The following is a 16,946-nucleotide window of genomic DNA, read 5'->3' as shown; positions in this document are numbered from 1 at the left end:
TTCTGTGTCATTGTTGATTCTGACTGCTGTAGCCACTGAGGAATGAAGCAAGGAAGTGATTTTTTAAACACAGATAGGTGAAGCATTACCAGAGGCCTGTACCATAAAGCTTGATTAACCTAGCCGGGCTTCCTCTTACTTATCGGGCTTCACTTAACGAGACATCCGCCTTCCGGATTTTCGGTACGATAAAGCCGGCTATCAACTCACTAATTCAATTCAGGCTTGTCCAATCTAGATCTGTGCGCGCTCACATAAAAAGGGCGGAGTTTGCTGCATGCGACCAATCGCAAACATGGAAAAATCAGCCCGAGCCGCATATTTCACTACGGAGGAGCAAACAATAATAATTAATAAATACGAGGAATACAAATCAATAATCCAGGCAAAAAGCAACACAGTTGCAGCTGCCAAACGGCGCAAGGATTGCTGGCAAAAAATCGCCGACTGTGTCAATGCGTAAGTTAGTGCCATTATAATATTACTTCCCCACTATGACTGCACTTGTATATCTGACTACAGTAACATTTGTGTGTTCCATAAATGTATGTGTGTATGAAATTTTTCGTTATGGCATGTGATTGTAGCCTTATTATTTCAGATGCAACCTGAGTGGAGCAAAGAGAACATGGGAGCAAATCAAACATAAGTATAAAAATATATTTCAAAGTGGTCAGTACGCTTACTATATCTGATACATGTAGCATATGTATATGTAGGCCTACATGTTGGAGGCTATATAGCTATATATAGGGGGGGGGGCTCCCACTCAGCCTTACGCACCTGCAGAGGAACTGGCCCTCTCCAACAATGAGGGTCGACCCTTGTTGGAGGGTATGGGGGGGGGGGGGGGGGGGGTGACATCAGACCCCGGTGGAAGTGGCAGCTCCCGCAGCACCTTATTTGTTCAGGGTACGTCTCAGTGACTCAATGTTAAAACACTGGGTTGTTTATAGAACACAATTATCCAATACTTTTTACTGTGGGAGTGTAACATGTATTTTCTCAACAGTTGATAGTGAGACTCATACTCTCACGCTGCTGCCCCCACCCACATAAACACTGTCGCATGCAGAGGTAATAGTGAAGTCAACCTGTCATATACATTTACACGTGTCATCTGTGATCTGATCATAGATTTGGGGGGGTTGTACTCAGGTGGAGGCCATGGATGAGGAGGAGACACTGTCTGCAGGCTCAGAAGGACCATTGCTGGTACACTGTAGTCCATAATTAACAGTTATATGTCATTCACCCTGTTTTAACATAGATCCAGTGTGGACACTTGGCAGTTGCTGATGTATCTTTCATGTCTCACTAATGGTGGTGGTCTGCACATGGGACTAACTGGTGTCCTCAATGCTCGCTATCTTAAAATGAATTAGCTGCTATGATGTATATTTCACAGGAAGAGGGAAATCCTCCAGACCCCGAGCCTGTGGCCTCCACCTCCAGACAGTCCAGCAGGAGACAGTCGCAAGATGTAATTAACTTCAATTTAATGGGGATAGTCAGTGTGACATTGGCATTATTTTAAAGCCAGCCATTAAAAGCAGGAATGCTTATATGGTGAAGCAACTGTAAAATGTATTTAATTTGTTTCAGGTCGGAGCTGACAGTGTGAGAATGCTGTACAAAAGAAAACTGGAACTAGACATTGCCGCAAAGACACTGGATATTGAATATAAAGAACTGAAAATGAAAAAACTCAAACTTGAGGTGGAAAAATTACAACACGAGAAGAAGGTAATTCAGTGATTTATTTTCAGGCAAATTAAACAGTTAACATCAGGGGAATTTCCCAGTTTGGGATCAATACATTAAATCTATCTATCTATCTATCTATCTATCTATCTATCTATCTATCTATCTATCTATCTATCTATCTATCTATCTATCTATCTATCTATCTATCTATCTATCAGTGATGTAATGTTTTTCAGACAGGCAACACTGAGACTCAAAACGTGCTGTTCTGTTTCAGGAGCAGGAGAAAAATTAAAACTGTGAAAAAGAAATTAAAAAAAATTCCATGTTTGCTTTTTTCATTAAACTAAAAAAAAATTCAGTTATGGCCTCTCTCACAGCCCTGCCTGAAGGGAAATCAACAGTGATGGGGTCCACCACATCCGGGGGTGGGGGGTCACTTAGTGGGGTCCTCTCCTTCCTCATTGTGGCGATATTGTGCAGAACCACACATGCAGAAATGATCCTGCATGCCCGGTCTGGGGCCACCCTCAGGCCACGGAGGCATGAAAACCGTGCCTTGATGACCCCAAAGGTCATCTCTATCCTGACCCTGGTTTTGGCATGGGCCACATTGAACCTCATTTGTGGCCGTGCACCGGGATCAGGATAGGGGGTCAGGAGATAAGGCAGGCAGGCATAGCCTCTGTCTCCAAGGAGTACTCCACTGAACTGCCCTAAAGATAAAAAGAAATTGCTTTGATAATTGTGGAAAAAATGCTTAAGGATATCATCAAAATCTATAGCCACCAATGTAAATTTTTCATACCCTACTCCAGCTTTTGGCACAGCAAAGACTCCCTGAATATGCAGGAGTCGTGGACAGACCCCGGCCACTTTGCCACCAAACTGGTGACCATCATTTGATGGTCACATGTCATCTGCAGAAGCATTGGGGATAAACTGTAGTGAGTGTTGCTGCAATGTGTATTTAAAAAGGACTCAAACATAGCAAGCCTACTACTGAAAAAAGTATTGTGTGGGTATTTTTATACATTTGGACAGTTTAATTTAAAATGACTGACATAACATAATATTGTAAGATGAATTCTACCTGAATGTTGAGACTGTGAAAGGACTTCCTATTCACAAAGTCGGCCTCATTCTCACCCAGATGGGCAGAGATGGGGATGTGGGTGCAGTCAATGGCACCCAGCACCCTGGGGAACCCTGTGAAAGGAATGTGCTGCATTTAATATACAACGGCAAACATCCCAGGGCTTAGTCTACATTATGCAAATTACACATCAACCTTTCTTACCTGCGATGTCATAAAAGCCCTCTTTGATGCATTGCGTGGGCAGGTGGCCGGGAAACACCACGAATGCATCGACAAGCTCAGTCAGGGCCCCCGCGACTTTATGAATAGCTCTACATACTGTGTTTTTCCCGAGGTTTTCGGCATCGCCAACAGAATACATAAAAGTACCTGAATGAATCAATAAATCCATGATTTACTTAAACAAATAATTGATTTATGGCATTTTATCTGTGGCTTGCTTGTAACCCATCCAACGAGGGATTTAAAGACATCATAATAATTACAAACATCACTAAGAAATATATTACCTGTGGCAAAAAACCTCAGTGGAATGCACACTGTCTGCGGGACTGTCAGCGCGTGGTTGCGGTGCGTTACATTACTGATGTAAGGCTCCAGCAGCTGACAGATGTATTGTAACCCCTCTCCCGAAAACCTGTACCTTTCGTACAGTGATTGTTCAGACAATTCGAACGGATTACAGCGATCTCTAAATATTCTCTCGCGCCTGAGTGCTCTTCGCACAAGCTGTGCACCAAGATCCACCGGGTTCTCATAAAACGGACAGGCCATTTTCCAAGAGAACTGATTGGTCAGTAGGTGGGGCTTTTATACCTGCTGAGCTCTTATCCTGAACTTATCCTGCTCCGGAGCAGGTTAGGTGTTCAGCATAGGTTACCACGGCAACGTAGCCCGATAGAAAGTAAGCCACCTTTATGGTACCGAAAAGCCAGGGTTAAGCCTGAAGTTATCTCGCTAAGCCGTAATCCAGCTTTATGGTACAGGCCTCAGAAGGCTTACCAGACCAAAAAAAAAAAAAAAAGTATATGTACCCAAAATATATGTCTATACATCCTAACAATGCATAGAAGGGGAGTTTAAATAACGTCAAAACATCGACAGAAATGAGAGGAAAAATTGAAAGTACACACAGGTTCCTGCCATCTTGTTTACTAACACAGGGCTGCAAAGTCAGTGGGTTTCTATCCAAACAAATACATCACAATATAGCAAGGTGGTGCATGACAGAATTGTAAAATAAATAAATAAACAGCAAAAGGTCCAAGTAAACAATGCCACTCGCTGGATTCGAACCTGCAAGCTAAAAGAACACTGATTACAGAGTAGGAGTGTAAATGACTCCTATAAAAGGTCTGTTGATCAGTTCATTAGTTTTTGTAAGCCTTTGTTTTGTTAGTGTTAAAATACCGTTCCCTCCATGCTTTTTTTTTTTTTTTTTTTTTTTTTTGAAGGTGTATTTTAATGTTATGAGGTCTTATTTTGGCGCCTTTCCGGCGGCACAGGAAGTGTACAGCTAAGAAGCGTCACTTGACATGAGGGAGACGTATCCATAAAGTACGAAAATTCATACGGGAAGAGGAAAAACGGATTACACGGTGTTGCTGTCCAATGCAAAGGAGATGTATAAAAATTACAAGCGCCTAGCTGGAATAGGAACAAGCTCTTACAGTGTTTCGTGAAGAAAGGAGTGAAGGACAGAAAAGTAAATTTGTGTTCAAAACATGGATGACGGCTGAACATAAATAAATGCTTTGTGAAACATCAGTACGCCTCACCATTGTCTGCTTGGGTTTGCTACAAGGAGCTCTAACCACTGCACCACTTCCTTGCTTCATTCCTTAGTGGCTACACCAGTCAGAATCAACAACGACACAAGCATTAACCACAAAAAGAAATAAATAAACGATGCATGGAAGATTTAAAGTAATGATGAAGTTAATTTATGGGATACATTCCTGCCTATCATCACGTATTTTACGCGCGTTGTGATGCACAAAATGGCATCTTTTACACGCGTTCTCGGAGGACTTCATTACAGCGTAAAAAGTGGCGTTCTTTTTGCGTATTACGGTGTAAAAAATGGCATAAAATATGAAAAAACAGCGTTTTTTACGCCGTAATGCAGTTGAAGCACGACTAAATGTGGCGTATTTCTGACAGGAACGGCTTGCCATTGTAACCCCTCTTTTTTGATCTACGTTGATGGATTGAAGGAATCACGCGGCGACTTATTGGTCAGGTTCACAGCATTTACTTCTCCACACACACAGCTGCCAAACAAACACAGAAATTTGGTTGTTGGTGGTGGAAAACATACAGCACAGCTCCAGCCCTGTCGTTGAGATCATCAGCAAAGAAAGGGGCTTACAACTCCTTTAGAGTGTGATCGTATATGTCACACCGTGGTGAGGTATTGTCTTGTCTTGGGTTTTTTTGTCTCGTCATTTCCTGTTTTATTTTGAAAAGTAACTCTTCTCTCGTTTCAGGTCACTTGCCCTTCCTCATGTCTCCAGTCTGATTGTCTTCCCGATTACCTGATTGTTTCCACCTGTTTCCCTTTTCCCTCATGTGTTCAAATAGTCTGCGTTTCCCTTTGTCTTGTGCCAGTGTGTTTCGTCCCTGCATGATCACGCCAGCATTCCTTGCCACAACCACAGGTTTTCCTTCGAAGTTCTTGTTGTCTTCCTCTGATTAAGAGTGATTTTTGTTGTACCTTTGATAGACCAGATTAGTTTTCTTGTTTATTCTGATTTAGGTCTTTCCTCATTTTAGAGTGATTTTTTTGTTGTAGTTCTTATTGTTTTGTTTATCCTGTTTGCTCCTCTATTTGGAGTGATTTTCTGTTCTTTGTTATTTTACGCTAGTTTGTATAGTTATTCCTCCCATTGGAGTGATTTTCTGTTCTTTGTTATAGACTCAAGTTCGTTTAGATATTCATCTCTTTGGAGTGATTTCTGTTTGTAATTTTTGCATAGCCTGTATTTGGTTTCTTGTTTATTTGTAATGTTTCATAGCCGTGTGATTTCCACTAGGGAAGATCATGCGTCAGGAAATTTCATAGCCACTTTGTTTTCCCACTCTGCCCAGAGGTTTGTTCAGACTTCGTTAATAAAAGCTGAACTTGTGAACAAGTCTCTGCATCTGAGTCCTGCTTTGAGCCATAGCCTGACAGTATAGTCTTGTTGAAACAATAAAAATACATTTGCGTTGCAAAATAAAAGTCCACTAATACAAATGTGCAGTCTTCCTTTCCATGTAACATCTCATTTTATCACCTAACCTGCTATGAACCTGTTTTCATTTTTTTTTTATATGCAAAATATTTTACTTTTCTATGCAAAGGCTCTACAACGTCCAAAACAATTAGCAAATTACAAAATTCCTTTGAACAAAAAAAGTATAACCATACCTGCCAAACAAACACAGAAATGTGGTTGGTGGTTGTGGAAAACATACAGCACAGCTCCAGCCCCTACACATTGCGATAAGAATACAGTTCACACAACGAAGCAGACGCTGTACTTAAATTAGCTGCGCAGTTCATCCGTAAACACAGTGCATGAGACGGCTAGCTGCTAACACTTAGCAAGCAAACTTCACTTAACAGAACATTTTAAACACAAAATGACAATCCTGCAACAGTCACAAGACGTGGTAAGGCCACTTAGGTCACTTCATATGTATTCTCATTAATGTGAAGTTACTTTTATAGCTTAGTATTTGGAACAAATCACGGAGCTATTTTTAGAACGTAACGTCGTTGAGCTTGGATCTCTATAATTACCACCACCGCCACATGAGGGCGCTGTTTTCAAACAAATAAGGAGAGCCTTGCATATATACAGATATAGGATATATGTATCTACTATATCTATTTCCTTAACAAATAAAATAACAAAATAACTTAATAGAAAATTAAAGGAACAGGGAGTGAACATATTAATGAATTTTGGCAAACTTCAATAATCTATAATAACCCTGTTACACCATACCCCCCCGCCCGCGCTCCGGTCGTGTGTCTGTGCCTCGCTACCTGCGTGTGTTGCTGTCACGGTTGCCTAGAGACGGACACCACATACCGGTGCTGCTCACAACACCTGCGCCTTTTAAAAATGTCCACCACACCCGATACTCCACCACGTCCTCAAAAGCGAAAACGCTTGCAAAAGTACAGACGTGAGTGGGAAGAGGCACATCCTTGGCTGGACAGCATCAGTGGAGATGATTACAAGGCAAATTATAAAATATGTTGGCGAGTGTTTTCAGTGATGCATGGTGGGCTGACTGACATCAGACAGCGTGCATCAGGAGAGCAACACTGCAGGCACTTAAGAACGCAGAAGACCCAAGCGTCAGTGTCACAGTTCTTCATACCCCAATCATCTCCTGAGACTGATACGGTATGGGACATTATGTCATGACTGATTCAATTTCCTATCTGGTTGTGCTTTTGCCAGAATATGTCAGTGCATGGGCATAGCCTATTTTAGTAGACTATTGTGGTTTGATTGATTGTTTAGGATGTTGAGTTTTTAAAGTCGAATGAATGATCATTTAGTTAATATACAGTACTATTAGCCAATATAAATAGCCATTTAAAGAACAAATCATACTAATGGATTAAGGGTTAATAAATGAATAAATAAATAAATTTAAGAGAAAACGTTTATTTTTTATATGCATTTCCTAGATTAAAAATATTTGTAGAGCTTTCTGTGTATTCTATGTCAAAATGTTTATATTTCTGAGGAATACAGTGTTCAGTGATCATTACATAAATTTTTATATTAGTGTGGTTTAAGTGTTTGGATGACCTGACTTCCTTTCAAGTCATACAACAGGCAGCAAACAAATACTGTTCAATTTAATGAACAACAAACAACAAAAACAGTGGCACAAAATAAAACATACCACTGCTGCGGGTGCCCCACCCCACGGGAGTCGGGCCCGTGGTGGTCATGGCCCCGAGGAGCTGTGGCGGGCGTCCCTTATTTTCATTTCTGAAAGGTGGCAACCCTACAGAGTACCATTATCTTGTCCAAGCATACAGAGAAACTCCTCTGTTGAAAACACTTTTTCAGCCTTTTTCCTGCTTGCTATTGTTCTGAGCTCTCATAAAAGGACGGAATGCAAATAAAACAGCAAAATATCACTTCGGACTGCTCAGCAGAGTCCTCTGTGAGCGCTCTGCTCATTCATGAGATGGAGTGGTGAAACTAACTGCGTGGTTATCCCGGTCAATAGCTCAGCGACCTGCCCAAATTCACCATGGAAACACCAATGACGATCCAGAAGGAAGTAACCCCAGAGATAGGTTATTGCGTGAAGAGCGCTCCCTCCACTCTAGATACCACCTCCTCTTTATGTAAACAACCAGGACCTTTGTGATTGATCTCAAACTAAGACTAAGAGTCATAGGAGCAGACATTAGCAGCGTTCTTTTTCGAGCTGGAATATAACTTTTGACCACAAAACAGCAAAGGTAAGACATACTTTATGATTTAGCAAAGTTTTTTTTCTGCCACTCTTTGGCTGCTAGCTCGCCAAGTTTTCGCCGCACAGTGGAGGCAGACATCTTCGTGATCATCAGACTCTCTGCTTTCATATCATACTGGGCTTTTGTGGTTTGTGTGAGGTGGTGAAATGAGGAGATGCAGTGCCTTTGACGTGCGTTATTTTCGTTTTTTCGTTACATGTGTATATAATTTTATGGGGTATGAATTATGTTTCGTTTGGGTGGCAATGCTTGGTCGAGGCTTTTAGCTGAGTTGCTCCCCGTCATTCTGGTTTGCTTAGCGTGAGCATTGACCGTCTGAACTGCGCAAAGTGATTTTTAATTAGTCACGGTAATACCGTATACCCCGGGAAAATGTGGGGAAGTTTTGACGGTATCAGAATTTGGATACTGCTCAACTCTATAGTCAAGGCAGTGATATGAACATGATTTATATTCAATTAACATGGCTTAGTTTTGACAATCTGATCTGAGTTTGGTGAGCCGGCTCTCTCTTGAACCGAGAGAGAGCGGGGCACCTGAATCTGATTCTATACTCTTTGTGTCCGTGAAGACGGGAACACAAGCCTGTGGAAGTACAAGTAACAACAACTGGAGGGTCAACAAAGGTCCACCAGATGAAGCATTTTACATCACCTGGAGGAGTTTTACCCACCTTTAAGCAGGGGTCTATGCAGGCAACATGGAGGGAAGTTTACTATCTTTCATTTACATATGTAGGTCACTGTGTGACCAGGTGACGTGCTGACGTGCTGAGGTAAGCATATCGTCTCACTTCCTGTTTCTGGTTGCTGCCTCAGGAGTAGCGTGCGTTTGTCGCTCTTGTTCCTCTGAGTGTAATTTGCTCTGTGTTTTGTGACAGCAGCCTTTTATCCGCGCTCTAAAGTAACATTAGTTCTGCTCAAGCACCCATAAGTCTGTTTATTTAGCGACCGTCAATTTTATTTGTTTACGCGCTTGTCTGCTCTGCTAGCTACATCAGCTTAGCCTAGCAGCTAGCGATGGCTTCTCTCTGTCCCTCTCCAGCTCTCTCCTGCTTGGTGTGTCACATGTTTAGCTACTCCTCTGCCTCCTTTAGTGATACTGGTACGTGTAATAAATATGGTTTATTTGGTGAGTTGGAGGCGAGGCTCAGTGAATTGGAAGCTCGGCTCCGCACCATGGAAACCAAACCATTAGCTGTAGTTAGCCAGGCCCCCGTAGCCGGTGCGGACCGACCAAGTGCAGCTCCGGCTAGCCATCCCTCGACAGCTCCCGAGCAGCCGGGAAATCAGGGAGGCTGGGTGACTGTTCGAAGGAAGCACAGTCCAAAGCTGAAGCCCATGGGTCACCACCAACCGCTTCATGTTTCTAACAGGTTCTCCCCATTCGGCGACACACCCGCTGAGAAACCAAGTATTTTATGATTATTGGCAGCTCCATTTTGAGAAACGTGAAGTTAGCGACACCAGCGACCATAGTCAAATGCCTGCCGGGGGCCAGAGCAGGCGACGTCGAATCAAATTTGAAACTGCTGGCTAAGGATAAGCGTAAATACAGTAAGATTGTTATTCACGTCGGCGGAAATGACACCCGGTTATGCCAATTGGAGGTCACTAAAATTAATGTGGAATCGGTGTGTACATATGCTAAAATGATGTCGGACTCGGACTTTTCTCTGGACCCCTGCCAAATCTGACCAGTGATGACATGTTTAGCCGCATGTCATCATTCAATAGCTGGCTGTCGAGCTGGTGTCCAGCAAATGGTGTGGGCTTCATTGATAATTGGCAGACTTTCTGGGGAAGACCTGGTCTGATTAGGAGAGACGGCATCCATCCCACTTTGGAGGGAGCAGCTCTCATCTCTAGATATTTGACCGATTTTATTTATGCATCTAACCCCTGACAACTCAGAGTTGAGACCAGGAGGCAGAACTGCAGTCCTAAATACTTCTCTGCGCCTCCATTAGAACAGTTACCCACCCAACACTCCATAGAAAATGTGTCTGCCCCCCGACCACGTAAACTAAGTAAACCAAAAGTACAGAGAAGAGGAGTTAAACATAAAAATCTAATTAAAAATAAAACCACTGCAATAGTACAACAAAATAGGAGAATCAAATGTGGACTCCTTACATCAGATCTCTGTCCTCTAAAACTGTTCTAGTAAATGAGTTAATATCAGACCATAATATTGATTTATTTTGTCTGACTGAAACCTGGCTGTGTCCTGAAGAGTATGTGAGCCTAAATGAAGCTACTCCTCCGAGCCATATTAATACTCACATTCCTCAAGCCTTTTGATCGACCCGAAACCTAAACTCGACTATAACTCATTTGAAAGCCTTGTTCTCACTCTTTCTCAGGAAAATGGAAATCGGTGCAGCCAGTTTTATCTGTTATGATAGATTCCTGTCTGATAGTGCTGTAGCTAAATTTAAGGATATGATCCCATCAGTATTTAATTCAATGCTATGTCTCAATACAACAGAGGATTCCTATGCTAACGTTAGTCCCTCCCAGATTGACTACCTGGTTGATCGTGCCACAGGTTCATTGCATATGACACTTGACTCTGTTGCTCCCCTAAAAAAGAAGAAAATTAAACAGAGGAGGTTAGCTCCATGGTATACTCCTCAAACCCGCAAATTAAAGCAAACTTCACGGAAAATAGAAAGGAAATGGTGTTCTACAAATTTGGAAGAATTGCAGTTTGCCTGGCAAGACAGTCTTAAAATATACAGGAAAGCCCTCCGCAGTGCCAGGGCAGCCTATTACTCTGCACTAATAGAGGAAAATAAGAACAATCCCAGGTTTCTCTTCAGCACTGTAGCCAGGCTGACAGAGAGCCATAATTCTGTTGAACCTTTAGCTCTGAACAGTAATGACTTCATGAGATTCTTTAATAAATAAGATAATAGATATAATAGATAAAATTCTAACTATTAGAGACAGAATTCATCGGCTCCTGCCGTCAACAGGTACTGTTTTGTCTTCAAACACAGAAAGCGTAGAAACTGTTACTCAGTCTGTCGCAGTTTTAGACTGTTTTACTCATGTCGACCTTCACCAACTAATTTCAACAATTTCATCATCAAAATCATCAACCTGTATTTTAGATCCTATCCCGACTAAGCTGTTTAAAGAAGTATTACCTCTAATTGACTCTTCAGTATTAGACATGATCAATCTGTCTTTATCAACAGGCTATGTACCACAGTCAGTAAGTAGCTGTGATAAAACCGCTACTTAAAAAGCCTACTCTTGATCCAGGGGTTTTAGCCAACTATAGACCGATATCCAACCTTCCCTTTCTCTTGAGCAAGCGAGCAAAACTCTTGAGAAAGCAGTTGCCAATCAGCTGTGCGACTTTCTAAACAATAATAGTTTATTTGAGGATTTCCAGTCAGGATTTAGAGTGCATCATAGCACAGAGACAGCACTGGTTAAAGTTACAAATGACCTTCTAATTGCATCTGATAAAGGATTTGTCTCTGTACTAGTCTTATTGGATCTTAGTGCTGCATTTGACACCATTGACCATGGCATCCTATTGCAGACACTGGAACACTTCATTGGCATTAAGGGAACTGCACTAAGCTGGTTTAAATCCTACTTGTCAGATCGCTCTCAGTTTGTACGCGTTAATGACGACTCCTCTGTGCTCACTGAAGTCAGCTATGGAGTTCCGCAGGGTTCTGTGCTTGGACCAATTCTATTCACCTTATATATGCTTCCTTTAGGTAAGATTATCAGGAAGCACTCAATAAATTTTCATTGCTATGCAGATGATACCCAGCTATATTTATCAATGAAACCGGAAGAAACCAGTCAGTTAACTAGACTACAAGCATGTCTTCATGACATAAAGACCTGGGTGACCTGCAATTTTCTGATGCAAAACTCGGACAAAACTGAAGTTATAGTAGTAGGCCCTAAACATCTTAGAAAGTCACTTTCTGATGACATAGCAGTTATGGATGGCATTGCGCTGGCCTTCAGCACCACTGTAAAGAATCTGGGAGTCATCTTTGACCAAGACATGTCCTTTCACTCCCATGTAAAACAAATTTCAAGGACTGCCTTTTTTCACCTACATAATATTGCAAAAATCAGGCATATTTTGTCTCAAAATGATGCAGAAAAACTAGTCCATGCATTCGTAACTTCAAGACTTGATTATTGCAATTCCTTACTATCAGGCTGCTCAAATTCGTTGCTGAATATTCTCCAGTTGCTCCAGAACGCTGCAGCACGTGTTCTGACAAAAACCAGGAAGAGAGATCATATTTCTCCAATACTAGCCACTTTGCACTGGCTCCCTGTACAGTTTAAATAGAATTTAAAATTCTCCTCCTTACTTACAAAGCCATAAATGGCCAGGCACCTTCTTATCTTAAAGAGCTCATAGTACCTTATTGCCCCACTCGAACACTGCGTTCCTAGAATGCAGGTCTACTTATGGTTCCTAAAGTCTCAAAAAGCAGAACAGGAGTCAGAGCATTTAGCTATCAAGCTCCTCTCCTGTGGAACCATCTTCCAGTCTATGTCCGGGAGGCAGACACTGTCTCTACATTTAAGAGTAGGCTTAAAACTTTCCTTTTTGATAAAGCTTATAGTTAGGGCTGGCTCAGGCTTGTCCTGGACCAGCCCCTAGTTATGCTGCTATAGGAATAGATGGTCGGGGGACCTCCAAAGATACACCGAGCTCCTCTGTCCTTCTGTCCCTCTCCATCCGCACGCTTTCATGTCCTACCACGGCGTGTTACTCCTTCCCCGGAGTCTCTGTGCTTTTTCGTCTTGCAGGTTCCACAGTGGCTGAATCTGGATTGTGGATTGCAGCTGCCTTGGCCCTGCCTGACATCCACGGCAACTGCTACTACTGTTATTACATCCACTGTCACTGTTACTGTGACTGCATGTCTGTCTCTCTGTCTCTGTCTCTCACTCTCTCTCTCTCTCTGACTGCATTTCTGTCTGTCTGTCTGTCTGTCTCTCTCTGTCTGTCTGTCTGTCTGTCTGTCTGTCTGTCTGTCTGTCTGTCTGTCTGTCTGTCTGTCTGTCTGTCTGTCTGTCTCACTCTCCCTCTCTTGCTCTCCCTTAATCACCCAACTGGTCAAGGCAGATGGCCGCCCACCCAGAGTCTGGTTCTGCCCGAGGTTTCTGCCTGTTAAAAGGAAGTTTTTCCTCGCCACTGTCGCCAAGTGCTTGCTCATGGGGGAATTGTTGGTTCTCTGTAGATAAACGAGCTTGGTCTATACCAGCTCTATATGGAAAGTGTCCTGAGACAACTTCTGTTGTGATTTGGCGCTGTGCAAATAAAATTTAATTGAATTGAATTGAATATACTACACACATTAAACCGATACAGATCTGGTTGAAAATCAGCAAAATATCCCTTTAATGGCAATCTAATTAGCTGCATACACACTAGTAGTTCCCAATGTGCTCCCATATGAAAAGGGTTTTCCATAATCAACACTTTTATCTAATAAAGGTCTAGTGAGTTGCTTTGTACGATACCCAAACGTTTAGAGGGCAATTTATCCAGTAATAAAGACAAAGCATTGCAATGCCACAGTATAGTAGTAAATTTAACATGTACTACATCACATTAAAAAAATTACCTTCAAATGCTCCACTCTCTCTGAAGATACCTTTTACGAGTAGTCGGAAGAATTCTCGTCTGGGCCCTCCCAGATCTTCTGCATCTTCATTGGTGTCTTCATCACTGGCAAAGGTGACATGCAGCACATCGGTACTCTCAGCGAATCTGCATCTATTAAACTGTCGGAGGGCAGTCATCCACACGTTCCCTCGGCTGATGTAGATCGGTCTGTATGCTGTTGTGACAATCCTCTCACTGTGTGCTTTTACAATTCCTGTAATTTCTTCTTTGTTCAAAGTTCTTGCAAACCTTCAAAAACAAAAGGATCATAACTATTACAGACACACATGAAAGCCAAACTGACCTTGTCTTATTGTGAGTGGTGCAACAGTACAAATTAAATATGAGCTATGCCAATTATACCTTGAACCCTGTAAGGACTGCACAGACTCATCTAAAAGACTGCGTCTGATGGCCTCTTCAATGGTTTCATCTTCTTCAACACAAACAGGACTAGAAATTAGACTCAAGAAGATAGAAGAAGACAAATTCCTTAACAAAATGGATTGACATAAAATGTAACATAAATGTTATATGTGAAAACCCTAATACATATAATTATACATGAAATCTGCAATGTGAATAGTAGCTCCATTTGACCTTTGCTGTCCTTGTAATTCCATCCCATCATCAGGTAGCAAACTGGCTTCAATGCCCTCTTGCCTCTCAGAATGTTCCCCCTGTGTTGTGGACAGTACATCTCTCTGACTCACTATATGAAGACAATTTTTTCAGTAAGTGCAATAAATCACATGTTCATCTCAAATTAAAAATAAAAATAAAAAAAGATCGGCAATTAACCTTTAGAGGCTGTTATTTACAGTAATTTTCACACATTATGAGGGGCATTACAAGTGTTTTTTACCCACCTCGCCTTCGTTGCAGAACTGGGCTTTCAAAATCGCTGTCATCAGACAGTTCCACACACTGATTCTGCATTAAAGAAAAATGTGAACTCCTATGTAAAACTGGCAACTTGAACAGTAAGATACAAAGCAAAATCTTTACAGTATGACACAGAGGTAATTCTGTCTGACTGAGAAAATACATGTTATTTAAGTGTGGGGAGTATCCAACATCTTGCTAGTAGAAGGGGCAGACAACTGTGGTGGACTAGGATGTGGGGACAATTCAGTGATTGAGTACAGATGAGCTCATCATTGGATCACCAGGGCCTAGTATTTCAAAACATGTAATCTGGATCAGAATCATCCAGATAGGATTAAATCTCAGAGTTGGGTATTTCAAAACCATGTGATCCTGTTCCCACAAAACTGGGATATGGATTCGAGGTGGATGCAAAGACATTTAGGATATATGGCACATACGTATAACGAACACCAATGCCTCTGGTGAGAAAGGCAAACAATCCGTGTATCATTCGTTCATCCGTTTTTCAAAATAAAACCAAAACCAGAAAAACAAAATAACGACTCATTTTTTCAATATTTGTTTCCAGACCCAAAACGAAAAAACGGATAACGAATTGTTTTCCCGATTTCCGATTTTGTGCACTATTGGAGAATTGATAAAACGGATAACGGGTGATTCTCCGATTTGGAGAGTTTAATTTGACGCAAGCCATGTGACCTGAAAGTGAACTTTGGCCTTGGAGACGAGAGAGAAGAACGGCGGCAACCAGAATGAACACATTTGTGCTGTTTAGGGAGGGGAAACTAATTACATTTCACTGATATATCACTGTGAAAATTCATTCCATCCAAATACAACTGTCTTTGACTCAGTTTTCAAACTCATCCAAACCTCTAAACATTTTCTCATTCAAATAAGACCATACAGCAGAGATGAAGTTTGACTCCAACTGGAGCAGATATATTACTAACAAGGAGAAATATACATAAACAACGTATAAAATCAATCAACAGAAACACCACAACAAATATTTACCGCAACTATTTACAGTGTAGCCCCCTGAGGAGCAGAAAGGGGGGTTTAACCACCCACCAACATATTGTGGGTCACTGCTCTGATCGTCACACTAACGCTTGGTATTGTGTTGTTAGTACATGTTAGCACCGCTTTGATTCAGACATTCACAGAACCTCCTCTGCTGTATATTTCTCCTGTTTTCTTCTTGCCATTGTTGATAAATGTTAGGCTTGCAGCCACCAAGTAATAGGACCCAGAGATGCAGAAACCAGAGGCAGGAATCGTGTAAAACCAAGAATAAATTTATTAACAAACGAAGAACAGAAAACGCGCTCAACGAGTGGATAAATAAACAAACAAAAGGCGCACTCAAACGGAGTGGGAGACGAAGCAAACAAAAGACGCACTCAAACGGAGTGGATGAACAGAAGGAGCACCGACGGAGCGGGTATGACACGAGGCACGCGTGGAAGCGGCAGGCAGACACTGAAACAAAAGAAAACACAGCACAATAAATGGCTGGAAAAACGATGGACCAAAAAACAATGACTTTTCTTAACAAAGAGAGGAAGACAAAGAGACTGGTACTTACAGACCAACAACCAGACATCGACCATGGCATAAGGAATAATCCGGCAACGAGGAGAAGCAGGTCCATGTCTTTTATACTCTCCCTAATGAAGGGAATTCAGGTGAGTCGCCGTGGGAGGAGCTGGCAGCAGGTGAGGGGCTGCCCAGCCACGACTCCAGGGGTAGACAGACAGACACACACACAGGGAAAAAAGGGAGAGGAGACACACTGGGAAAGACAGGAAGGCAGGATCATAACAATAAAAACTCCACGATCAGCCTCTGTGTTGCCTGCCGGCTGCGTCCTGCGCGTATGTGCGTAAACTCACTGGGCAGTCCGCAGGGGGATATCTCGGCAACCCATTGGTCAGTTTTGATGATTGACACCTCTATCAACCAGTCAGAGTCATGAGATTCGGTTGCTACCACCAGTTACTTTAGAAACACCAATGACGATCCAGAAGGACATGCAGCCAAAGAAAGTGTACTGTCGTAAGATGCACCACTTTGCTC

The 16,946-nt window shown here is 42.1% G+C and overlaps 1 pseudogene; it reads right to left on the bottom strand.

Moving 5' to 3' along the window:
* Positions 1–1,960: 1,960 nt before the first annotated feature.
* On the bottom strand, positions 1,961–3,580 carry LOC139340586 (putative nuclease HARBI1; annotated as a pseudogene).
* Between the last annotated feature and the right edge of the window lie 13,366 nt (positions 3,581–16,946).

This window comes from Chaetodon trifascialis, chromosome 12, assembly GCF_039877785.1.
Source record: "Chaetodon trifascialis isolate fChaTrf1 chromosome 12, fChaTrf1.hap1, whole genome shotgun sequence".
NCBI classification, from domain to species: domain Eukaryota; kingdom Metazoa; phylum Chordata; class Actinopteri; order Chaetodontiformes; family Chaetodontidae; genus Chaetodon; species Chaetodon trifascialis.
This window is presented reverse-complemented; position numbering and strand designations above follow the sequence as displayed.